Raw genomic sequence first — 21089 nt, forward strand, 5'->3', positions numbered from 1 at the left:
TAGTGCAACCTCCACCCCCTGGGTGCAAGCAATTCTCCTGCCTCAGTCTCCCTAGTAGCTGGGACTACAGGCACGTGCTACCACACCCTATTTACCACACAGCTAATTTTTGTATTTTTAGTAGAGACAGGGTTTCACCGTATTGGCCAGGCTGGTCTTGAACACTCCTGACCTCAAGTGATCTGCCCGCCTTGGCCTCCCAAAATGCTGGATTACAGGCATGAATGACTTCTAAAATTTCTGCTGAGGCATGGTATAAGTTATCTGATCACATTCCATTAACCAAGGCAAGTCCTTGGACTCAAGTCTGATGTAAATAGTGGGAAGAAATGTATTCCACAGGAAGGCTCATGGCAGTAGACCTGGATGTATAATTTTCTTACAGGGAGAGTGTAAATAATCTGGAAAAAATACTGCAGTCTATCACAGATCCCAAAGATAGTTTCATCATTTGTATTTTTACAAATACTTACTGGATACTATTCCTGTCTGTGAGGCAAGAACAACCAGCTGTCATTCTCTAAAAATCTTCTGATATTAAACACATATTCACCTCTGAACTTTGAAGTTTTTTCTACATCAGCATTATTCGGAATCTGATCCAGGAACTACTTGCTAACAATCTGCAATGAGATGAGAAGATTGTGCCAGGAAGTCAATCAACATACTGCTTCCTTCATCACGAAAGCCTTGCTACAAAAAATCAAATGGCAGCAGAACTGAACAGCTCACTTACTGATGTAGTTGGTTAACATTTTGGTTTAAGCTCCTTATCTTGCCATGGACAGGTACCAAATACTCTGTCGACTGACAGAGGTCGACAAACTATGCTTTGAGTGGCACTATTCTGCAGAACGGTGGTTTTACCCATAAGACCATTCAATTACAGAATTTTAGAACTGAAAAGTGTCTTAGCCACCATCTAGTCCAAGTTCCTGGTTTCACAGCTGAGGAGCCTTAGAACCTGAAAGTTTTAGCAAACTTCCCAAAGTCACGTAGTGGTTGTGATGCAATAAGAAGTAGAGGCCAATTGTCCTGACTCTTTCCGATCACCAGCGTGCCCTGAAATTCCTGAAGGAAGAAGAATTTCCTCTGAGGCTCCTGCTGTGTCATATGCAGGTTCCATCTGATGTAGAGATTCAGTAGAAGGGGCCAGTTTGCCTCCTGATGGCGGCAGCATGTGGAGGATGAGCCTGGGCTTACATGGCAGACAGATCTGGTCATGTTCCAGCTCTATCTCCTACTTGCAGAATGTCTTTGGGAAAATTACTTACATTCTCAAAGCCTCAGATTTTTACTTTGTCAGCATTCCTTGAAGACTGCTGTGAGGATGAGATATGCCAAACTGAAGACTCTGGTGTTCCCTTTTGTGGTAGGGAGAATAACCCCCCTCAAAGATATCAACATCCCAATCCTTCGAACCTGTGACTATGTTATGTCACATGGCAATGGGAGACTTGAGGTTCCAGACTGAATTAAGATTGGTAATCAGCTGACCTTGAGATGGGGAGACTATCTGGGATCATCTGGGTGGGTCCAATGTCATCACAATGTTCCTTACAAGAGAGAGGCAGGAGAGAAAGAATCAGAAAGACAGCAGCATGAGGAAGGCTCAGCCTGACATTGCTGGCTTAGAAGATGGAGGAGTGAGGCCATGAGCCAAGGAATGCAGGAAGCCTCTAGAAGCTGGAACATGTCCCTGCTGACACCTGGACTTGCACCTAGTGAAACCCATTTCAGACTTCAGACCTCCAGAACTGTACAGTAACAAAGCTGTGTTGTTTTAAGCCACTGATTTGTGGTAATTTGTTAGAGCAGCAATAGGAAAGGAATTCACCATTCATCTGAACATTGTTATTGCCTCCCTAGAGCAATTGTTACATCATCTTTTGGAAGATACAGCTTTTTTGGGGACACATTTTATAGTAGTATTATTTGGCAGAATCTGCTTTAACACAAGCTAGCCAAGGCAGGAAGTCTGCTTCTTTAGAGGGCATAGTTTCTCTCTTGCTGTTTCTCAATCCTTTTTAGCTATTTTAGTCATAGCTGGTCAAAAACAATGGTTTGCATTTAGGGGTCATTGCACTTGGGAATTTAAATGTACTCTAAAATAGCTGATAATCTGATTTTTTCCTCTTGCTTGATCATCAATTTTAGTTAGAGCCGTAGTCTTTCTGAAAGTGCTGCTCTTTTGCACTGTGTCAGACACTATTTGCCAGGAAAGAATTGAGGTTACATGGTGCCTGGCAGTGGTGGCAGACAGTTTGTGGTCTCCACACCTTGCAACACTCATCATCCTGTTCATTGCAATTCTTTGACGCAGTGTGAAAGGCACTGCAGCAGGAGGAGGCGTCTCTGTTTGACCTATTTCCTCATATTTGAGCAGAGGTATCAGGATTTGAATGCTTGATAATCACATATTCACTAAGTTGCATAAAATTCTCAGCATGCACTGACACAGTAACACCGGTGATGAGTTTGTTAGAAGAAGAGAAAAAGCACAGAGTGAGGCTCAAACCAGCTTTGACACATACATACCCACATGCTTCCCATCACGTGTTCTGGACTCTTAGCTTCTCTTGATAACACAGATGCCAGTGCTGAAGCTCTGAATGTTGAGAAGAGGAACAGAGCAAGCTTCTTTCTGGTTCCTCAGAGTAAAGAAGCTGTTCCTTTTTCTGGAACAAACCATAGAAGTGTGGGAGGGTCTGACACTTTTAGATTTTCCCTTTTCTAAGTTTTTCTTTCCTTTTAAAAATAAAATACCTATGTCCATTTCCAGGAAAAATAGTGAAGCATTTCCTCTTTTTATTTAGGATTTATGCCATGCTTACTGCCTACAAGACTCAGAAGGACTAGAAAATCGAACAATTGGAAAACAGAGAATTTAAAACAAAGACCATTAAAATAACCACAAAAAGACACCACTTTCCCATATGAAGGCATTAAATATTTCAGAAGACAATCCTTAATGTCTTGCTTAGTGTGTAGTGGGAAGAAAAGTATGTAGCACGCTGGGAATGTACACTAGCAGGAACACAGTTTTCAAAAAACAAATTGGATTCTGGTATGAAAAACCTTAAATATGCTTACATTTATAACCTTGAAATTACACTGTGTGGAATCCACTCTTTTTTTTTTGAGATGTAGATGGAGTTTTGCTCTTTTGCCTAGGCTGAGTGCAGTGGTGTGATCTTGGCTCACTGCAACCTCCGCCTTTTCAAGCAATTCTCCTGCCTCAGCCTCCCAAGCAACTGGGATTATAGGCACCCACCACCACACCTGGCTAATTTTTGTATTTTTAGTAGAGACGGGGTTTCACCATGTTGGCCAGGCTGGTCTCGAACTCCTGACCTTGTGATCCACCCGCCTTGGCCTCCCAAAGTGCTGGGTTTACAGGCGTGAGCCACCGTGCCCAGCCGGAATCCACTTTTCCTTAACTCTACTTGCTTCAGTTTACTGACCTATAAAACAGAGATATTAATAGGAACCATTTCATAAAGTGATATGAGAATTAGATCATAGATAACTGGCACAGTGTGTGCCCGACAAATGTGAGACATCACTATTAATAAAAAAGTAAAAATATTTTTAGGCAAAAATGATTATAGCATCGTGGCATAGATATTTAGGGCACTGATAGCTCCATGTTCTGGAGTGAACCTGCAGCCCAGGTTCCAGGGGTTTTGAGGTCCTTGGGTACACACTGTGAAAAAGTGCCCACTTGTTACTGCTGCACCTTGAGTTCCTCTTTCAAAAAGTCCCAGAAATAAGCTCTGCCTCTGCAAAACAAAAAACTGGTTGAATCGGGAGATGCCTGCTGTGTTGGAGATGAAATTTGGGGAACTCTCCTCATTCCCATACTTAAAAAACCTGCCCAGGGAGGAGCCTATTTGCCATTTTCCGAACATGCAATATTATTTTATTTTATGTATTTTTTTTTTGAGACGAAGTCTCGCTCTGTCACCCAGGCTGGAGTGCACTGGTGCGATCTCGGGTCACTGCAACACCCACATCCCAGGTTCAAGCGATTCTCCTGCCTCAGCCTCCCAAGTAGCTGGGACTATAGGCATGCCCAGCTTTAATAGAGACGAAGTTTCACCATGTTGACCAGGCTGGTCTTGAACTCCTGATCTCAAGTGGTCTGCCCACCTCAGCCTCCCAAAGTGTTAGGATTACAGGCATGAGCCACCGCATCCGGCCGCATGCAATATATGTAGAAGCATGAACAGTGACTGCACCTGTGTGAACTAGACTCCACCTTTACTTACAGTGACTCAGCTATCCAGCCCAATTAAAGCCCCGTTTTCACTTTTGTTATGAAAGGCGCTGTTCTGGGGAACTATCCCAGCTGTCTTCCTTACTTGTTGCAAGTAATAAAATCCCCTTATTAAATCCTCCTTGGTTGTGGTCATTGGACGGCCATCCACCAGGAGATCATACCTGCCCATTGTGTGGGTAACAAACATAAAACCATTTGAAAAGAGCTCCGGCTGTCTTGTGAGCTTTCCACCCACCCACTTCCCACTAAGTTCTGGAATAGGTCTCTTAAGACGTCTGAAAGTTATGTAAATTGGTGATCACAATTTAATTCAGAGTTAAAAGAAAAGTTAAGGACATCTTTGATATAAGAAAACTACACATGTTATTTTTATGGATTGCTTTGGGGACATACAGTGTGCTTCTGAGGGAACATTCTAGAGTGGACTCTGTTACCTGGAATTGTGTGGTTAGTGTGGGCTTATCAACCTTCACAGTGGGCTCTCTTGCAGAAGTCTATTTCTCTTGTAGGAGTCTGAGTCTATTTGAAAGTTTTCAAGGGCTTTGAAAATGGAAGCTTCTTGGTTCTTAAGGAAAGCGGGTCCAGATTGTTTTGGGCTAGCCATGATTGGGCTGTGGTGATTGGGCTGTGGTGTAGACGAGCAACTCAAGGTCTGTTGTGAATGAAGAGAGAATACAGCTGTGAGAAGGGCATGCAATGGAACCCACAGGATAGAGAGGAGGGAGATGCACCAGTGGTTGTGGGATGGAGACCTAGTTTTCTGACACTTGAGTGAGAGGGAATTGTCAGAATGGGGAAAGAGGCTGTCCATGCAGTGTGCGAGTGGGGCAGCACGTTGGGAAGGGTAGACTCACAGGAGGCCTAATGCAGGGTCCTCTTCTCACGTGCTCAGGAGCTGCCTTGAGTGGTGTCTTCGTCGCTGACCACCCAGCCTTCATGCATGTGGAGATCTCCCTCTCCTCCTCCAGACTATACACGGACCTCGGCTCCACCCACCCCTCTGCCTCACCAGTTAACTGACTAGCAAAAGTGACCCCAAGCAATGCCACAATCTTCGTCATGTGGACAACTACCCAAGACATCTACAAACCCAAAGGGGAACCTCATAGCTTGGTGTTCTCAGAGTTCCCTGTCCTGTGCTTGTGCCAGAAGTCCTAGTAAATTGAGCAAAATTTAGAACCTCAAGTTGGGACAGTGCTTAACAGGATTCCATCACCTTTTTAAGGTAATGCTGTTTTTTTGTTTTTGTTTTTTGTTTGTTTGTTTGTTTGTTTTTTAGAGCTAGGGTCTCCCTCTATCATGTAGGCTAGAGTGCAGTGGCGCAATCACAGCTCACTACAGCCTCTACTTCCTGGGCTCAAGCAATCCTGCTGCCTCAGTCTCCCAAGTAGCTGGGACCACAGGAATGTACCACCACACCTCGCTACTTTTTTATTATTATTTTTTGTAGAGACAGGGTCTTGCTTTGTTGCCCAGGCTGGTTTCAAACCCCTGGTCAAGCAATTCCCCTGCTTTGGCCTCTCAGAGTGCTGGGATTACAGGCTTAAACCACTGCAGCTGGCCTTGTTTTCATACTTTTAAACTTATTTGTCTTACACAAGACATCTTTTACACTTGTGTCCGCTGAAGACTACAAATAGCTGTAATTCCATTTGCCCTGTATAAAGTGGGGGACAAGGAGATAAACCTAATAGTTATGATGATAAACACCTTTAGCATCATCATGAGAGGAATTCAGGCGGAATCAAAATACAAGAACAGTTAAGGGTTCTTTTAGCTTTGCCAAAAGGAATACTGTAGATCATTTCTTTTTTTTTTTTTTTTGAGACGGAGTCTCACTCTGTCGCCCAGGCTGGAGTACAATGCTACGATCTCGGCTCACTGCAACCTCCGCCTCCCAGGTTCAAGCGATTCTCCTGCCTCAGCCTCCCAAGTAGCTGGGACTACAGGTATGTGCCACCACACCTGGCTAATTTTTATATTTTTAGTAGAGACGGGGTTTCACCATGTTAGCCAGGATGGTCACGACCTCCTGACCTTGTGATCCGCCCACCTCGGCCTCCCAAAGTGCCGGGATTACAGGCATGAGCCATTGCACGTGGCCCCGTAGATCATTTCTAAGTCTCTTTTTGGTGTATTGCCAAACAGTAAAGGAAAACAAAATTGTAAAGTTCCAATTAGGCAATTTGTTCTGTGATGTATGACGTTACAGAGAAATGCCCTTGTCGGAATGCTGTTTCAAGGATAACCTATCATCATGCTTTCTGAGCTAAGAGAATGCCCAGTCAAGGTCACGGGAAATCTGGTGTCCCAGCAGATATTTCCAATTAGATAATGACTTTGTGAAACTGTCTGTATCTGGCCCAGGCCTTACGGAGACTATTGATCTGCTTGTTGAGCCAAATTTTGCATTACTATAAATTACTTGGGTAATGCTTACATCTTATTACCTCACTCCTGAATTAAAAGTGTCTGACAGAAGCAAGAGTGACCCAGGGATCAAAAAGTACAATTGGTGAGCATCTCTTTTTAGTTAAAAAAAAAAAAAAAAAAAAAGAATATAACCCATAAGCTATATGCAATTGGATGAGAGAAAAGTACAGGAAGAAAATCAAACTGACTATTATTTATACAGTTTCGGGTAAGCCCATGGTTCTTACTAAGCTTTTTATAATTATGGCAAATGGCTTGTTTGAGTTCCCGAGGAATATGCCAATTGGCTGCATGAAGTTTCAGCTTAAAAGAAATTTAGTAGTAATAGTTTTCTGGAGACACCTCTGACTTCTGCAGAATTTCCTAATATCGGCTTTCTTTATTTGAAACATAGTGAAAATTTAACTTGTTTAGATTTTCCCAGTTATCAAACAAATGTATATGTTGTTGTTGAAATGTTGTGAAGGGGGTCAGACATTCCAAAACTGATGTGGCACTGTTGAGTAGACTGATTCTTACTCTTCTCATGCTCCAGGCATCAGGAAATAGCCTTTCCCACATTGAGGGGCAATCATGGAGGAATTCCCTCAAAAGGGACAGGTAGCTCCAGTTCCTGGGCCCACACATTGCCTAGGGGCCACATGGGGACTGAGGGAGAACACAATGTGGCTGCTTTTTTTTTTTTTTTTTTTTTTTTTTTTAAGCAAGTAAGACCTAAGGAGGGGTGAGGCATGGAGGCAGAATGGAATAAGAATAACTTGGTCCTTTCTCTCATGGCCCTTTATAGCAAAGACCAGTTCCTTTCCTGCCTGTGCATGAACTCTCTGGTAGAGCCCAATGCTCTACCTGCTTTTTTGTGTCATAAGAGCAGTATCATTGCAGCAACAAAATGTCCAGTCCAGTGTAATAATCACACTCCAAGCTCTTAAGCAAGTGAGACCAGTACTGAGTTGGACAGAAGACCTAGAGTGGGGTAGAAGTGGTGATCAGTTGCGTCTGTCACCCCAAACCCCCAGTCCCATCTTGCTCACCCATTGGCTGGCTGTAGTTTCTGACCCTTTCAGAGTGGTGCTCCAGGGGCTAAGGAGATTAGGAGAAACTGGCACAATCTTGCATCATGATCTGGCATTGTGTCATTTGGGTTTGGTGGATGCTCAAGGCCGATTGTCTCTGGACAATCCTGTGGGTTTCTTGAAGAGTCTCCTAAACTCACCCCACCAGGAATCTCCCACTGCAGCTCCCACCATCCTGGTGGTACTTCCTTCAATTGCCACTTTCTGTCCCCTCCATTAAGCCCTGCACCTCCAGTAGTAGATCCCCCTGTAGCGTTTGGCTCAATCCCCAAGCAGACCTCCTAAAGAGAACCCTCTCAACATGACCCCAGGCCTGATCCTCCCTCTGGTCCACCTGACTCAAGGGAAAGCTGAGACATCCTTGCCTCTCTTTGGGGTCTTGCTGCTTGTGCCTAAGCTGACCTGGGTCTGTCCTTTTAACTTGGCCGTCTTAGGCCAATAGCCATAGTCTCCTCCCTTTCGATTTCTGTGTATGTCCTGTGCCAGTGCCATGTTCCTGAGCTACAGGGAACACATTAAAAACTCATCAAGCAGTTCTTTTTTTTTTTTTTTTTTTTGAGACGGAGTCTCGCTCTGTCACCCGGGCTGGAGTGCAGTGGCCGGATCTCAGCTCACTGCAAACTCCGCCTCCGGGGTTTACGCCATTCTCCTGCCTCAGCCTCCCGAATAGCTGGGACTACAGGCGCCCGCTACCTCGCCCGGCTAGATTTTGTATTTTTTAGTAGAGACGGGGTTTCACCGTGTTAGCCAGGATGGTCTCGATCTCCTGACCTCGTGATCCGCCCGTCTCGGCCTCCCAAAGTGCTGGGATTACAGGCTTGAGCCACCGCGCCCGGCCTAAGCAGTTCTTTGAAGTCTTTCCCACTTGGCTGAGGGCAAGAGGAAGCAACCACCATGATTCCTGGAGCTTTAGTTCTGCAACTGTTCTCTCTAAAGGAATTAATTTCTGTGTCTCTTCAGGTCTTGGTGGACCTCCCACACACCTCTTATGTGTTTTTCAGATTGCTGGAGTATATGTGTGTGTGTGTGTGTGTGTCTGTGTCTGTGTGTGGCATATACACACACACACACACACACACACATATATACATACACATATATATGACTAACTCACAAAACTAGTTTTAACCACCTTCTTTCCAAGTTCTTTACAACATATCATTTGTGAAACTTATCATCTTATTTTAAGCATTTGGCCCCCAACTAAAATGAAGAGAATGCAAATCTTATTTTAGTATCCTGTTTGAGTTGCTAACCATTACCAAACAAGAGCTTAGTAACCTAAAAAGAGGTCGTATAAAATGCACTTGTAAGCACTAACATGTAAACAAAGAGAAGCTTAGTCTGATAGGTTATACTGACAAAGATTCAGGGGCACTCAGGGCCTAGAAGGCAAGAGTGTTGGGATTGATTAGGAATGTCTAGAGTAAGCTGGAGAATATGATGGTACCTGGCTAGAAATTCACCATCCCAGTAGATGTTGGGAGATTCAATAACAAATCAGATTTTGCATGCAGTTCCCAGGTTTTCCTGGTTTGCTGATTTAGGACTTTTTTTTTTTTTTAAGAGGTATACAGAGATACAAAAAGAAAATATAAGTTGACCAGAAGTGGTTGATTTCTCCCTGGCCAGTAGGTCATATAGACCCGTGTCTGGTGAGGTGGGAGAGCCCAGCCCCCTGCCCCATCCTGCAAGTGAGATCACAAAGAAATCAGTTTGCTCAAGTTTTTCCCAGCCTCACATGTAAATCTGACTGATAACAGGTTTAGAAGATAGCCAAGAGCCACTTGAAGGCAAAAAGGAGTGAGTTAACAACAGATTTCTCCAGTAGGGGGAATCTAACTCTTTGCTGGTGTCATTGATTAGTGTCTAAAGCAGTATCTGTTAGAATTAGATTTGGCTGGATAAAACAGAGACCCAAAATATCAGTGACTAAAACAAGATAAAAATCATTTTCTCTCACATGTACAAGATAGAGAATACCAGGTCTGATACTGTGGCTCTATGATGCCATCGGGGGCATAGGCCTCTACTCTCTTTATTTGCAAGGTCACCTTGTAGTCCAAAATGGCTGTTGGAACCCCAGTCATCCTGTCTGCATTCTACACTGGAAGAAAGAGTAAAGACCAGAGGGTAAGAAAGATCCTCCCTCAAATCAATCACCTCCCTTTCAACAACCTTCCTGGAGTCTGACACATACTTTCACTCATGTTATTGGCTATTGTATAGTGGCCAGATTTAGCTACAAGGGAGCCTAGGGAAAGTAGTAGTTTCTACTAGGAGGCAATTGTCCCTATCCAAAAATTGGATTCTGCTCCTAAGGAGGAAAGAGAGAAAGAAAATGCCATGGGTCATCAGTCTTCTGCACCACACAGGTAATACTAGAAAAACAATGGCTTTAAAATTTCTCCGCTCCCTTGGTATATGAAAGTGCTTTGCAAAACTCTGAACTGTGTAGGCAAGGTAACTTGGTTTATATTGGTATGTAAGAGTTTGAAGTGATGCAAAGACAGCACATTATTTGATGAGAGATTAAGGGAGGAAATTAGGAGTATTCAAATCATAGTGTCTTTTTCTCCCAACAAATGACTGTATATCTGAATTTATTTAAAAAAAAAAAAAAAGAATACATAGTCTGGCATCTCTTCTGAGTCTGACAATAAATCAGAATATTAAAAATGGTGAAATCATTTACACAACATATTATTGGAGTCACTTTCTGGTTTTGAGAATTTATTCAGCCGAATAAATCTATAGAAAGTTCCTGTTATGTGCAAAGCACTGTGCCAGGAAATACGTAAAATTGGCAGAATGAATAGCATATCCTATTTCTTAAAAGAAAAAATGTTCTAATCCATTACAGTATACATTCCATGAGGATAGAAAATTGTATCTGTTCCATTCAACGCCATAACTGAAAAGTATAAGATAGTGTCTGGCATGGAATGGGAATCCAGCACGTATTTCTTAACTGAGTGAATGAATGAATCCTAGAGAATACTGATCTGCCACTTACTCTAAAGTGAGTGAATGAATGAATCCTAGAGAATACTGATCTGCCACTTACTCTATCTAAATATAAAGATTTATTTCCTAGAACACATAATCATTTTATAAAGAGAATAATTACCTTTGTTTACTTGACAGATCTGGATTTTTAAAAATCTGTCACATTTGTATAAAGTGGCATAAAGTCCACTTTAGTACCAAGAAGAGAACAGAATATGAATTAAAACTAACTCATAGTTTTGCAATATCAGTCCTATAAAACTATTTTTTTCTATAAGAAATGTATAGGTTTAGTGAATTGATGAGTGAAATAAAGCTTTTTAAAAAAATTTCTTCCTCCATAGGATGCAAATTAAGCAAATAGTCCTAGAAACTCCCCTTTCTCCCTCATGCTCTACATCCAATCTGCCAATTTTATATTCTAAACATTTTTTAAAATTTCTGCTCCTTCCTACTACTACTGCCATGCCTGGTTGGAAATCTTAGCATCTTCTCTGAATTTCCTCTGTACATCTTCTAGACGAATCTATTCAGAATACACATTAGATGATATTATTCCTCAGTTAAAACCTTTCCGTGACTCCTTAACAGCTAATAACAGTCCTTACATGGTATGTGACAGCCTTGTGACCTGGCCCTGTTTATTTCACTATTGTCTCCCATAATTCTCTGCCATGCATTTTACAACAGCAATATTGCTTTAACTAATGCTCCCTCAGAAAGTGAATCCCCAGAGGTGGCTCTGTGCTGCTTCACTGTGCTTCTGTAGCATGCTGGGCACACCTCTGTCATAGAAATTCCACATTACACTTTATGCAAAGGACCTAGCATGGTGCCAGGCATCTAGAAGGTGCCTGATGAATTGAACCAAGCTTTAGCAATTGTGATCTCCAGAGAACACTAGTTTGGAAGTTTTACCCGATAGTTAATATAGTTGTTATTTTCTTCCACTATAAAGCAACTAATCTCCATGATTCCCCAGAGCTATGCAGCAAAAGAACACTCTGAACCATTTGGCCTCACTGTACATATGTCCTCCTCCAACTGTTTTCTGATCAAACACACACTACATTTCTTGATGAAAAATAGGACTTCCTAATATGTCCTAATGGAAATATTAAGAGTGGCTAGGTAGTCAAAATGAGTTGGTATTCTTGATTTGTGGATGTATGGATTTCTGAGATTAATTACATTTGGAACATTTGCATTGCTTGCTAGCTAAAGGAATCCCATTTAAAGATTAGAAATGCTTAACTAAGCACAGCTTGGAGAGAATATAAAGAAGAATCAATTTTTGTCATTAGTCTCTACCTCCTGTCCCTCCCCTAAATGTAATGAAAACAACAAATGAAAAAATCAGAGATCCTCAACCGACATTCAATCATTTGAAAAGGTCATTGTGCTTATCATTTAAAAGTAAAAGAAACTGGAAAAATGCATGTTTAAAATCTATTTTAGAAAAACAAACCATAATGTCCTTGAAGGCAGCCATCATGGCACAAAAGAAAGGAGGATGGGCTGGGCAGACACAAGTTCTGACATTAAAAATAAGAGCTACCCTTTCCTGAGTCCGTACTCTGTGCCAAATCCTGCATCAGGTGCTTTGCAAGTCCTGTAAGGAGATGAGGAGCCTTGGATAGTGACTTATTTATTTACTTATTTATATTTTTGAGAAGGGCCTTGCTCTGTTGCCCAGGCTGGAGTGCAGTGGCACGATCATGGCTCACTGCAGTCTTGACCTATCGGCTCAAGCAATCTTCCCGCCTCAGCCCACAAATATCTGGGACTACAGGCATGCACCACCATATCTGGCTAATTTTTGTACCTTTTTGTAGAGATGGGGTTTCACTATGTTGCCTAGGCTTCTACTTTCCTTTACCTTATCGGAAGTGAGGACCCTGAGTCTGGGTTCTGGAAGGGGAAAAATCAACTCCCATCCCCTCACCTCCTCACCCCCAGTGGCTGCCCAGGTTGACTTGTCCATCTGCTGAAGAACTCCATATGTATTTGTGACTCTGTTGGAGGGGTTTTTTTTTTTTCCTTTTGTTCTTTTTTTTCTTTCTTTCTTTCTGAGACGGAGTCTCACTGTGTCATCAGGCTGAAGTGCAGTAGTGCGATCTCAGCTCATTGCAACCTCTGCCTCTTGGGTTCAAGCGATTCTCCTGCCTCAGCCTCCTTAGTAGCTGGGATTACAGGCGCCCACCACCATGCCTGGCTAATTTTTTTTTTTTTTTTTCGTATTTTTAGTAGAGACTAAAATAACAGGGTTTCACTATGTTGGCCAGGCTGGTTTCAAACTCCTGACCTCAAGTGATCTGCCCACCTTGGCCTCCCAAAGTGTTAGGATTACAGGGGTGAGCCACCGCACCCGGCCTGTTGGAGGCTTTTTAACTGGGTGTTAACCCACACTTGTGGGAGTGGGGAGGGGAGAGAATTTTGGGAGGGACCAAGCGTCAGTAGAGGAGGTGGTCGGCCTGGAGAGGGCATAGTCACCACCACTACAGAAGGGAACCTCATCTTGCCCTCCTGAATAAGCAAACTCCAGGGCCTCAGGAGCTGTCCTCCTGAGCCTGCAGGAAGCCAGGCCCTTGGGTGGCGTCACCACGAGCTCTCATTGGTGCTGCACCAGCCTGGCTGCCTTGGTTGAGGATTGGTCCTTCCCCATCCCTAACCCCACCCTGTCTCTGGCAGACAGTGACACCAGGTAATATCTTTAAATCGTCACTCATGGTTGGTTGGTGGTGGCAGTTTATGGGAGTCAGATTATCAGGGTAGAGGCTCAGGCTGCATGACGTCAAATATGTGAAAGTAAAGCACTGCCTTGGTGGGCAGCTTATGTTTAAACAGTGATACCAGTAAGCTCCTTTATTTTATTTATTTATTTTTTATTTTTTATTTTTATTTATTTTTTCTTTTTGAGGCAGGGTCTCCTCTGTCACCCAGGCTGGAGTGCAGTCTTGACTCACTGCAACCTCTGCCCCCTGGGTTCAAGTGATCGTCCCACTTTAGCCTCCTGAGTACCTGGGCCCACAGGCACACACCAACACGCCCAGCTAATTCTTGTATTTTTTGTAGAGATGGGGTTTCGCCATGTTGCTCAGGCTGTTCTCGAACTCCCAGGCTCAAGCAATCCACCCACCTTGGCCTCCCAAATTGTTGGGATTACAGATGTGGGTCACCGCGCGTGGCAAGCAAGCTACTTCTTGAGTGCCTGCAGCCTAGAGGATATTTAATATCCCTTGTGAGGTACACAGGATATTATACAACCCTTAGATTCCAAGCACAAAATGATAATCCTTAGTGAAGGGGGCTCCGAACACCTTGCCCTACCTTCTCATCCTTGCTTTTCACCACAGTCAGCTGAGAATGCCCACTCCACACAGAACTCTGATAATGGACAAGAGGACAGAGAGCAGGCAGAGCTGGCATCCAGTTTGTCAGAACAAGGCAGAGTATTCCATGGAGATATATCGGGCAAAACTCTGAGCTTGGAAGTTATACATTTTTTTTTTTCCTTTTTCTGTTTTCTTTTTGAGACGGAGTCTTGCACTGTCACCCAGGCTGGAGTGCAATGGTACCATCTCGGCTCACTGCAAGCTCCACCTTCTGGGTTTACGCCATTCTCCTGCCTCAGCCTCCCTAGTAGCTGGGACTACAGGAGCCTGCCACTGCGCCCTGCTAATTTTTTTTATTTTTAGTAGAGACGGGGTTTCACCATGTTAGCCAGGATGGTCTCAATCTCCTGACCTTGTGATCCACCCATCTCTGCCTCCCAAAGTGCTGGGATGACAGGCGTGAGCCACTACGCCTGGTTGGAAGTTACACTTTTTGAGTAAATGCATAAGCATAATATCCAAAGAAGATGCAGACAAAAACTGCAGACTGTATTGTTTTTACCATAAAAAACATGGATCATAGGGAAGTGAATTCCCCAATGACTGAATTATCATGATCATGATCATTACATTAGTGAAGCTACACAGTACGTTACAGGATGGGAGACTCTAGCCAGTGTGGCTCTCAGTTCTCTTCAAACCAAAGTAATCCTAACCACGTCCAAAACAGTTTATGTGATATGGGAAAGGGAGATAAAACAAATTAATTGTAAGGATTATAATAATTATTATAGAAAAACAAAGTTACAAGAATAGCTAAGAAGTTTTGCATGAGGATAGCAATGAGTTGGAACTTGATAAATCAGATATATTGAGGCTTGGTTTTGGTTACAATAATTAAAACAGTGTGGTATTGGCATTAGATAAACAAGTTAATGAAACAGAATAGAAAGTGGAGGGAAAAAATGGCCTAACCATGTAAGAATTTAGTGTATCATAAAGTGGCATTTCAGACTGGTGGGGTAAAGATTGAGCAGATAATGGCTGAGGGCACAACTTGCCAGAATTCTAGAAAGACTTGAATTTTGGAAGCACACATCACGTACCATGCTGAGGTAATTCTGAGGTGAATCAAAGACGAATTCTGAGGTGAATCAAAGATAAAAATGTAAAATAAGTAAAGTTTAGGTCAATATGTAATTTGAGGATTGAAGAAGGACTTACTAAGCTTAGCAGTAAGAAGACAAACAAAAACTAGATCGATAGATTTTATCATCTGAAATTTACATTTTTCTTTATGTCAAGAAATCTCACTTCAAAAAGGCAGGCAGTAAACTGAGAAAAATATTTTCATCACACATGACAGAAGGTTAATACTCTCTCTATCCATGTATATATATAAGCTGTTACAAATCAACAAGATGAACAAGCATACCAATAGAAAAGTGAGAAAAAGATGTAAAAGGAAAAATCAGAAAAGATAATAGGATCATGATTATTTCACATGGAACCCAAATCAACTTTATTAGTAATAAACAAAATCAGTCACATTATCTAATTGGCAATGAATATATTAGTCAATTAATTAATATCAGTAACGTGGGCTTAGGCAAAAAAGGGCATTTTATACACTACTGGTGAAGAGGTAAACCAATATGAAGAACAATTTTATCATACAAAATGTATATCAAGCCGGGCGCGGTGGCTCACGCCTGTAATCCCATCATTTTGGGGGACTGAGGTAGGCGGATCACCTGAGGTCAGGAGTTCGAGACCAGCCTGACCAACATAGAGAAACTCCATCTCTACTAAAAATACAAAATTAGGCAGGCATGGTGGTACGTGCCTGTAATCCCAGCTACTGGGGAGGCTGAGGCAGGAGAATTGCTTGAACTCGTGAGGTGGAGTTTGCAGGTGAGCAGAGATTGAGCCATTGCACTCCAGCCTGGGCAACAAGAACAAAAACTACATCAAAAAAAAAATTATATCAAAATCAAATGAAAATGGGTAGAGATTTTGGCAATGATTTGGCTTTAGAAATTTTCTTTATCAAAATGTTGTTTATAATGGAAAAGAAAATGAAGGTAATTTAATTAGAGAATATTAGATAAGTAAACTGGGCACTTCCATAATGACATATCCATATTGGAATATAATAACAGAAAGATATTTGTGACATATGGCTGAGGAGAGAAAAAAAGTGTCACCATTATACGATCCCATTAAAAGTTAAAGCATTTTTTATTTTCCTAAGAGTAATACATAATTATATTAAAAATTCAAACAATCAGAAGTTCATCTAGCCAAAAGCAAAGGACCCTGTGATCAGACCCTAGATTCTGTTTCCCAGACACAACCGTAAATTCATTGTTTACCATTCAGGTGGCTTCTCTCAAGCTTTTTCTTTGTGTATGCAGACACTTGTATGCACACATACTCACTGTTGCAGGATGACTTTGCAATTCTCTTGAGTATTTTACAGATAATTTCCATTATTCCAGTCCCCCTACGTATCTTAATTTAAACAAAGCACACTTTACACTAGGAGTGAGAAAAAGATAGAAAAAAAAAAGAATGAAAGAAAGGAACAAGAGGAGGGCAGGAGGGAGGCTGGAAAGAGAAGGAATGGAAGTCAATCAAGTCAAGGAATAGGAAGGATAAAAAAGAGCCTGGATATGGAGATGTTTTCAACAACAATCAAGAAAACCTAGAAACAGAAACATTCACTCATCTCTCTTCTTTCTCTGGTGTTCCTGGAGTTTTGGAAGTTACAGGTAATGTGGGGCTTATGGTTATGACCCAGTGGCTTACATTGGTTGATATGTGAATGTTTAACCAGTCCTGCAGCCGGGCACAGTGGCTCATGCCTGTAATCCCAACAGTTTGGGAGGTCGAGGCAGGAGGATCTCTTGAGCCCAGCAGTTCAACACCAGCCTGGGCAATATAGCAAGACCCTGTCTCTACAAAAAATAAAAAAAATTATCTGGATGTGATGGTGCCTGCCTGTGGTCCCAGCTACTCGGGAAACTGAGGTGGGAGGATTGCTTGAGCCTGGGAGGCTAAGGCTGTGGTGAGCTGAGATCGTGCCCCTGCACTCCAGCCTGGGAGATAGAACAAGAACTGTTTGAAAACAAGGAACAAAACAAAACAAAACAAAAACCAGTCCTGCATTCTTGGGATCATTTTTATAGATGAGATCGTCAGCGATGATGATGTATAGTTGAGCCTAATGAGAAGATGATGAGATATGTTACACCAACACCTGCCTCTCTTGAATCAACACTTTGGTGTGAGCATTCTGACCTCTGGAGAACAGTGATTCTCAATCTTAGTAAGCATTAGAGTCACCTGGAGACCGGGTAGTAATTAAGATTCCTGGATAGTATTCCCAGAGATTTTGATTTAGTAGGTTGGAGGTAGGTCTGAGAATCCATATTTTAACAAGTGTATGAATGACGCTAATGCCGTTCTTAAATTATATAATGCAAAAAAAAAAAAAGCCTACTGGAATAAGGAAAATTCTTCTATAAACAGCTGCATGCTTATAGGTACTTAGTGTTTTAAGTAAATGCAAGAAGCTGGTTAACAATATTTGGGCATCTGAAGGAAATTAGTGTGAAATAGACTTTGCACTAGTAAATATTTTTTGAGCTGGGTAAAGGATGCTGGTATTACCTATTTAAAAAGCAAATACATATTTTTTCCAATTCCGAATTAAATACAAATGAACATACCTTTTGACCCAGCAATTTACTTCCAGGGTAATGTACCACAGATACATGTAAACATGTGCAAAGGACAAAGTTATTCATCACAACATTTTTTTCCAAGCAGAGGTTAAAAAGTTAAAAGTCCATTAAGTAGTAAACTAGTGAAATAAACTACCTATGTTACTCAATGGAATAATATGAAACCATAAAGAAAGAATATAAACTAATAATGTACTGATCTGGAATAACCTCTATGACATAATTTGAATGGAAAGGTGTAGAAAGGAGAATATATTATGCTAATATTATACAGATAAGGAAGAATATATGTATATGTCAGCATACATATGCATAAGCTATCCTGGAATACAAAATGATTGATATAATTGGTTGTCTCTGAGAAGGAAAAAGGATGCCAGGCATCAGGGTTAAAGAAAGAATTTTTATCCCATATACTCTTTTGTACATTTTGACCTATGTGACTATGTTACCTAGTAAATATTTTTCAAAAACTACTTGGTAGATATCTTTCCATTTAAGGAAACAGTTATCTAATTTTTAAATGACTGAATGATATTGCCTTGTATGGATTTACCAGATTTAACCAATTCCCAATTGATGAACTCTTTGAATGTTTCCAGTTTTTCACTTTGTAAATATCCTGGTGGTAAATATACTTGAATATATTTTTAGACATACATGCAAGTATTTTTTAGCAGAAAATTATTAGACCTATGGTAAAAAAACAAAAATTAGGCTGGGCGCGGTGGCTCACGCTTATAATCCCAGCGCTTTGGGAGGCCGAGGTGGGTGGATCTCCTGAGGTCAGGAGTTCGAGACCAGCCTCAACATGGAGAAACCCTGTCTCTACTAAAAATACAAAATTAGCCGGGCATGGTGGTGCATGCCTGTAATCCCAGCTACTCGGGAGGCTGAGGCAGGAGAATCGTTTGAACCCGAGAGGCAGAGGTTATGGTGAGCCGAGATCACACCATTGCACTCCAGCGTGGGCAACAAGAGCGAAACTCTGTCTCAAAAAAAAAAAAAAAATTAAATTTTGATTGTTATAGCTATATAAATATTAAGCTCACCTTTTTGTTGTTATTGTTACTTGTAACAGCTAATTGGATGTTAGGAAGTTTAGAGGTCTCTGACAGTTCCAGTTTTAGCTGTCCAAAACACTTTTTCTTCCCCTAATTTTCAGTTCTAGAATTTTTCTTTCTTGTGGAGAATCTAATTAGCATGTTTTGGGAGGGGCTAATTCTGCCTTACCTAGTTCCAGAGATGGGCATGTGACTCAGGCCTGGCCAGGGTATGCCATCCGTGAAACTCTAATGATTTCTTTGGATTTATGACCCAGGTTGAGCCAATGAAAATCATCCCTAATGTATTTTACAGTAACAGTTGGGATAGATAGTGTGTTTTCTTCTGAGGTTCCTGAGATTCTTGTACATGAACCTGGAATTATTAGCGGCCATCCATATTACCTGGATATGAGACAAAATTTTTAGAAAGTATTGGTAAGAGACAGATGATAGATGATAGATGATGGATAGATAGATAGAGTGAGCTAGCTTAGACAGAAAAATAGATAATGCCTTGATGACACAGTTTGAGTCCTGAATGAGTTGTGTGCCAGGAGACACATGCACAACATATATATATATGCTTGTCTATATTTTTGGTTATTTTTGCTCGACAGACATTTAAAAAATTTTTACATAGTAAATTTGTTCATCTTTTCTTTGAGGTTTCATTACTCACTTTAAAAAAATCTAAATCTGATTTTTTAAAGACCATAGTTATTTATTTTCATGCTTTCAACTTAGACCTTTAGGTCTAAAATTGGAAATTAATCTTTGGTGTGGTGTGAGGCAGATAATCCCAATTTTTAAAAAAGAGCAATACATTATATAAATGTGTATATACACACATACACATGTTGAGATGATTATCTCTGGCTTTCATTGGGTGGTGGTGTAGCTGAGGACCCCATTTTTAAATGGAAAAAATGATTTTTTTTTTTCTTTTTCCTTTTCCCCCAGTTCCTACTTAGCTCTTTAGGAATGCAATTATAACCTTTACCTTCTCTCCATCCCATCAGGTGCAGCAAGCTTATCTATGTTTACTTAGAAGCTCCAGAGACCAAAACTTGAAGCAAATCAGGCCCCTCTGGAACTCTCACCCACTAGGAGATTGCCTCAATTTACAACGTAGCTGCCTGCCATGGCGCCAGACAGACCACATGATAGATAACACATCTCAAGCAAGTCACACAGACCCCACACTTCCTCTCCTCCTCCCCACCCCCCTTTAAAAGCCCTTGTCTTCTGCCCTGAAGGCTGAAGTGGTATCTCAAGGCAGGAGCCTGTACTACTTCCCCTCGGGTAGCTCTTGAATTAAGTCACTTTTTTTTTTCCCACCAGACCTTGCTCTTGTTATTCAGACTCTGCAAGCAGTGGATGACTGAACCTGAGTTACAGAGGCATTACAAGGAGGATTTTGTTTTTTTCTTAGGTTTAGTTGTATTTTCTAATATTTCTATTAAGGGAGGAGACCACCCCTCATATTGTCTTATGCCCAATTTCTGCCTCCAAAGAAAGAAGTAAAAACTAAAAGGCAGAAATGAAATCCATAGGCAGACAGCCCGGTGCCGCACCCTGGGCCTGGTAGTTAAAGATCGACCCCTGACCTAATTGGTTCTGTTATCTACAGATTACAGACATTGTATAGAAATACACTGTGAAAATCCCTATCTTGTTTTGTTCTGATCTAATTACCAGTGCATGCAGCCCCCAGTCACGTACCCGCTCTTGCTCAATCAATCACGACCCTCTCACGTGCACCCCCTTAGAGTTGTGAGCCCTTAAAATGGACAGGAATTGCTCACTCGGGGGGCTTGGCTCTTTAGACAGAAGTCTTGCCGATGCCCCCGGCCGAATAAATCCCTTCCTTCTTTATTTCAGTGTCTGAGGGGTTCTGTCTGCGCCTCCTCCTGCTACATTTCTTGGTTCCCTGACCGGGAAGCGAGGTGATTGGTGTCTGAGTTTTGTCTGTGGCTGGTCCTGCTACACTATAATAAATATGTCTTACTTTCATTAAACAATTCTGTAAGTTACTTTTTTTGGAAGATCTATAAGAGATCACTCAGATTCAAGGTTTATACTAAGCATGAAGAGATTGGGTTCTAAGTATATTTCATATTTGTCTAAGTATCTAGGTATATTTAGTTTTGAAACATCCCTCA

The 21089-nt window shown here is 41.6% G+C and overlaps 1 long non-coding RNA gene across 1 annotated transcript; it reads left to right on the plus strand.

The window, feature by feature from the left end:
- The first annotated feature begins 4151 nt into the window (after positions 1-4151).
- Positions 4152-20459, plus strand: LOC117063282. Its single transcript, XR_004428848.1, has 3 exons — positions 4152-5507; positions 9838-9921; positions 19947-20459. It is a non-coding gene; the product is annotated as an uncharacterized LOC117063282 (long non-coding RNA).
- The last annotated feature ends 630 nt before the right edge of the window (positions 20460-21089 follow it).

The sequence above is a fragment of the Trachypithecus francoisi genome, unplaced genomic scaffold (assembly GCF_009764315.1).
Source record: "Trachypithecus francoisi isolate TF-2019V2 unplaced genomic scaffold, Tfra_2.0 Lachesis_group18, whole genome shotgun sequence".
Lineage (NCBI taxonomy): Eukaryota > Metazoa > Chordata > Mammalia > Primates > Cercopithecidae > Trachypithecus > Trachypithecus francoisi.